At 36.1% G+C, this 6349-nt stretch overlaps 1 pseudogene; it reads right to left on the bottom strand.

The window, feature by feature from the left end:
- Nucleotides 1-5148: 5148 nt before the first annotated feature.
- On the bottom strand, nt 5149-5514 carry LOC150100587 (KRAB domain-containing protein 2 pseudogene; annotated as a pseudogene).
- Nucleotides 5515-6349: the final 835 nt, after the last annotated feature.

Below are 6349 nucleotides of genomic sequence, written 5' to 3'. Positions count from 1 at the left end.
TACCTGTACTGGCTACAAAGCAATAAAAACGTTAAAAAATGGAAATGTTAAAATTTAATCTTATTAAAAAATATAATATCAAGCTTCTGTGATTTATATGATTATTGTTATCCTAGGACCCCATGGAGTCACAGACTCATCTAGGAGGTCCCTTATCATACCATGCCTTAAACACATTCATATTCTTTGTAGACACCACTATTAAGGAATGCATTCTAATCATTCACAACTCTGTATGCAAAAAACCTGCTTCTCACTCCCTTTCTTATGCCCTCCTTATACAGTTTCCAGGGGTGACCTCTTGTTCTCCTCCAATCTCCCACCATTTTATGAAAAATTTCTTCACCATTAATCCTGTAACAATCCCTTACCAACTTGCATCTCTATCACATCACCCCTACTTCCTCCTAATATAATATAATATGATAATATCAAGCTTCTGTGCTTTATATGATTATTATTATCCTAAAACCCCATGGAGTCATAGACTGATCTAGGATGAGTCTGTGACTCCATGGGGTCTGTGCATACTGCGAATCCAGCAAAAAAAAAAAAAAAATGCTATAAATGCTTTGTCTTGAAACTATTATTGTTCTAAACATACTTTAAAATTATTATACTGGTTTCTTATGCACTATAGCAAAGTTCATCAGGAATAAAGTTATTTTTAATTTGAATGCATATAGTAGAATGAATTTTAATAAACTGATGTTGATAGAATCATTGTTTTTTGCTTGGTTATACTATAAATTAAAGATGCCAAGAAATTATATTCTTGGTTTCTTCCTTTATCCAAGTCTAAGTAATAATTTCTTCACACCTTTAATTTATAGTATAAAAAACATTAAGTATCTATCTCTAATTCAGAGTATTTTAGTAATAAGGTGGGAGGACACCTTTTGGCTACTTGTATATAGAAATATTACTTTTGCATTACTTCAACATTGGTATCACTTCTGCATCTGGCTCCCACTGATGAGGCCTCAATAAAAGTTGAAATTGGTCTGGGTAGTGTGCCTTTCCATAATGCATAGCATTTTACATGTCTATACGGATATATGCATTGCATTATGGGATACCAAAGCAATTGATGTGAAGTCATTAGCCTCTATATACAAGTAACCCCAGTCATGAAAAGACTTTACGTGCAAACTTTGTTTGCTTACACTTGGATAAAGGATCAAACTAATAATTTAATTTCTTGACATCTTTAATTGATGAAATCATTGTTTAAATGATTGTGCATACTGTGTTTGTGAATCCAGCAAAAAAAAAAAAAAAATGGTACAAATGCTTTGTCTTGAAACTATTATTGTTCTAAAATTACATTTATTTCTACTGATATCTTTCAGTAAATGAATCAAAGGCATATCTTACTTAATGTTAAATATCTTCTTCATTTAGATGTGAGCAGTTTTCAAAGGAAAACGTTAATCCCATATACAGGGTGTTCGGGATAAATTTGACATATTTATAATTAATTATATTTTTCCTTAAGTTACATGTATTAACACACACTTCTCTTCATTTAAAAGTTTGGACCCTTCTTCATTCATATACAAGATGTCAGAAAGGATGGATAGCTGGAACCCACCTGAATCATGGAAGAGAATAACTTGTATCATGATGATTCGTGCCCGCCATCAAAATAAGGATATTACGACTGCTGCCCAATGCTCCCTGAATACAGTAAAAACAATCAGGCATGAACTAGAGACTTGCAATGGTGACTACGAGGATGTAGCAAGAAGAAAGATCCCTAGCAGACGATCTGATTGCGTTCGTACAGCAGAATTCCTCGCAAATCTGCAGGAACAGGTGTTGAAGAACCCTGGCATTGGAATTCGGGCTTTGTTCGTGGAGTTGCTAACTGTAGTCAAGCCCTGGATAACAAGGGTAGCCAATGGTAGGCCGTATGTATGGCAGCAGGATTCGGCCCCTTGCCACACCTCTGGGAAAAGTCAAAAATGGTTGTCTGAAAATTTCTACGACTTCACCAGTCCAAATGTTTGGCCTCCAAACTCCCCAGACCTTAACCCCATGGATTATTTTGTATGGGGCGCAGTTGAAAAAGACACCAATCGCACTTCCAGTAATACAAAAGCCCAGTTAATGGATAAAATTAAAACAGTTTTTGCGGCCCTTCCCAGGGAGACTGTAGCATCAGCTTGTTCGGGGTTCCGAAGCAGAATTGAAGCTGTGATCGATGCTAATGGTGGTTATTTTGAGTAAATCTTGTTGATAGTATTGTAATTAACTCTGCCTGTAATGTTTTTTTGTCAATTCATTAAATTTAATAGATACAAAGAAGATTTTCTTTTTCCTTACGAAACTGTCAAATTTATCCCGAACACCCTGTATTTCTTTTAAGTCTTCCAATTCCTTTACATAAAATAATGATAGAGCCAAACATGTGGACAAATTATATTGTTTTCATTCATATTTTTTCCTAGTATATGTAAACAAAGAACTTCACATCTAACTACTCTTATAGAGAACACTTGACTTGACCACAAAAACTGTCCTGGGTTCTTTCATACCTTTGATCACTGGAAAGCTAAGTATATATATATATGCTACTATTATATATATACTAGTATGATAAGTACTTGGACTTTGCATGACCTACAAAGGTCTTTCCTCCCTATTAACTGTCTCAACACAGAGCCTAGAAAAATATCACTTGATTGATGGCTATCGCTACTGCTCCATCAGTAACTACTTCCATAATTTTCTATATAAATACTCCATTCTTGGCATATGAGCAAGATTTTTAGCAACATGTTTATTTGTCAAATTTAAAGTGGAATTCAAACAGATATGTTAACTTCACAATCAAAGTACCATCACTTCTTTTAATATATTTACTGCTTCATCAATAACTATTGCCATAATTTTCTCCATGTCCCTCCATCTCTATTCCTCAGAATATCATCCCCATTTAACATCTTACTAATTAAAACTATGAATGAACTTATCAATGCAACAATTATTCCACATATATTTCAGTTCCATTGCTAGTGGTCACCACCAGGAAAAACAATCTCCTGGTGTCAGTTCATGTTTGTTGTTGCTTTTACTTGAAATGCTTGGTATAAAATATTTCATATTGCATTTAACTTCTAATATTATGACTGGGGTTACCATACTGATCTGGCATATGTATATCAAAGCATCCATTGATTTATATTTCATCCCTTTATTACTGTTAAAGTTTTCTTCTACTGAGTAGAAAGTTTTGTTTCAAATTTTATGAAGTATTTCTATTAAAGTAAAAGCTACTCTCAGAATCAAATCATAGTAGAAGAACTTGTAGGTCTTATTAATAATGAAGTAGCTGATATGTTCTTGACTTTTTAAATTATAATTTCTTGTCTAAAATAACTGCTTCCATTTTAAATGATTATGAATTTGAAATACTTCCTAAATTTGTTGAAGGTCTTCATTTTTACATAGGGTGTGAAAGCCAGCTTATGCATAGATGCAAATTTTGTGGCGTGTGTGTGTGTATAGGTTTGGGCACAGTGGTGATTAGTCAGTATGTATATATATATATGTTACTGGCAAAGTGTGAAAAGCAGGCATTCTATAGAATGCGTGGCGTTTTTAGGCAAAGTATGAAATGTCTGTTTTCTTTTTATTTTTTTACATACTTTCCCTAGGCATTGTATAGAATACCTAGGCATTATATAGAATGACAAATGCTGTTTCAGCAAAGTATGAAAATGGCTTTTATTGAAAAGAATTACAAAATTACAGATAAAGGCTTTTATTTAAAAGATGCATTTTATTGAAAAAAGGTAACAATTACAAAATTACAAAAAACAGAAAAAGACCAGTGCTGAACTACTTGTTGCTACAAGGTAGACTGGAATGGCATTTTGAATTGCACTTAATTGCCTTTTTCATATAAAAGCACTTCAAATTTCGGCACTTGGTCTTGCAATTACACCTCACGAATCCCTGGCTGCTACCCATGGACTGAGTGGAAGCAGCTGACCAGAGAGCTATTTCATGGTCAAGCACGTCTCCAACTCTCAGTAAGTCCTTGTGACATAAAGTGAATTGTGATCTGGCATAGAGTTGATTTAAAATTCCTTCAGCAGTTCCAAGTCGGTAAAAACCATTGTCTGTTACACTCATAACAACCGCCAGCAGATTGCGCGAGTCTCCCCGCCCCTTGTCGACGTTTGGGATAGGAACTCACACAGTGACCCCCCCAAAGCTGCAGGAGGAAATTTTTTGTCGGAATCCATTTGCATTTTTTCGGCCTGTATTTCCAGATTCAATTTAGATCGAATTTTACCTTTGACAGCATTCTCAATATTGAAGCAAAGAGTACACAAAATATTAACGTCATCGCCTTCTATTTTCTCATTTCCATCGTCTTTACTCTCATGTCCACAGGTGGCATGAACGTTTCGGTGACAGTTTCTACAAGTATGGGCACCACTGGTTACCTTCAAACAAACGCAGCAGGTAGCAGAACCGGAAGCCTCTTCAGTAGGCATGTATTCATCACCACTTTCCTTTCTACCATCGTGGACTACAGTCTCATCTGTGTTTTGTGCAATATCCTCTTTCTCTTGGATAGGGTGATCTGTTTCTTCTTGTATTGTTTGGATGTTTTCCATCGTTTTTTCCAGTTGCTCCTCAGTCTGTATGTCTTGTAAAACATCTTGGGGTAAGGAAGACGTTGTGAGACCCACTTTAACTTTGCAGCCAAAGAGAGCTTCATATGGTGCTCTCTTAATCCCAGAATGAAATGCCCTGTTCTTCATAAGTTGCACAAAACGTAGTCCCTCACTCCATCGGTCAGTTTTTTTCATCTTGCATCCACATACACAGCATATTTTCAATGTCCTGATTAGCTCTTTCGACACTTCCTTGGCTTTGTGAGTGGCGAGGCTTGCCATGGACGATCTTCAAAGTCAGCCAGTACTCCTTTAGGCTTCTCACCACATTATTAGCAAATTCTCTACCATTGTCGGATTGTAGAATCGATGGTGCTCCAAACAACGTAAATATGTCCATGAGGTTATCTGCCACTTCTTCCGCTGTCTTTGATGTCAGAGCCTTGAGAACCACAAACTTAGTGAGATGATCTTGGTATACCATTATAAACTTGTATTCCCTGTCAGGATGTAGCTAAAAATCGATGAGATCGACCTGACAACGGGAATTGAACTTGGAAAAAATCATAGGCTTCACTACAACACCCTTTTTAACACTTTTTTGTTTTTTCTGACACGGCTCACAAAGGTGAATGTACAGTTCATGACGAGTAATGTTCTTGTACTTGTGTGAGATTTCTTTCAACATTCTGTCACATCCTCCATGGCCAATGGCCAAATGAGCTTCATGAAGTACATTAAATAACTCAGAATCTGTGACGTAAAACTGGATTTCACTGATGCGTTCTTTAACAGGATAAATCAACTTACTTTTGTTTTCTACGACCATCACATCATAGCGATTCAGCAGCCAAAAGTCACGTATCTTCTTAGAAATCATCTTAGCATTTTTCACATCATTCACTAACTTTTGGTAGGTAGTATTGGTTAAAAAAACGCAGTTCGAGCATTGGCTCGAACTTTAGATAGTTCTTTGTAGAATCATCATTCCATGTTAACATGCCGTGATTCCTGCCTAGACGATGTAGCTTGCTTGGCCATTATTTGTGCAGTTCTGACTCTGTTTGGGGCGAGCGTAGATAGTCACGTGACTCACTTTGTGACATTAACACTTGAGAGGTCGTATCTGTTTTGACATATACATGCTAATTGCTACCATGAATATTCTTTTAGGTTGAAGGTCATGAGTAGCTGCGCGTGCGTTTATTACGAGCATGTATTACTGAAATAGAGAGAAAAAGTATTTTATACTTTGCCGATTTGCCTTTTGGCATTCTATAGAATGCCTAGGAAATGTGTGAAATTCTAAGCGTTTCATACTTTGACGTCCATCTTTACAATGCCTAATTTAACACTTTGTCGGCAATATATATATATATTATTAAATGGTACCTCCAAGGACTCGTCACAGAAGGGTATTCCACACCACACAATCCAATGTCTACACTACTTAATCCTCCATCTGCATGCAATGTCACTATACATATCTATGCATTACTTCATCTGTTGCCCACTAATAATATTTTTTGTCTGTTAATGCATTTGTTCTCTGGCCAGTTTGCCTGTATATAGGATGAACAACCAGCGTTCCTAGTAGAAAAAACCCTGCTACCTTCATATCAGCTCAGCTAGCTTAAATTCAATTTTAAAAAAAAAGCCCATATAAAGATTCCTCTTGGAACTTGGCTCTTCCAGTTGAAGGGTGCATTGTCTTA

Source organism: Typopeltis vanoorti, chromosome 12 (genome assembly GCF_054136105.1).
Source record: "Typopeltis vanoorti isolate ZY-2024b chromosome 12, IOZ_Tvanoo_1.0, whole genome shotgun sequence".
Taxonomy (NCBI): Eukaryota; Metazoa; Arthropoda; class Arachnida; order Uropygi; family Thelyphonidae; genus Typopeltis; species Typopeltis vanoorti.
The sequence above is the reverse complement of the archived record's forward strand: the minus strand, read 5'-3'. Positions and strand labels throughout refer to the sequence as shown.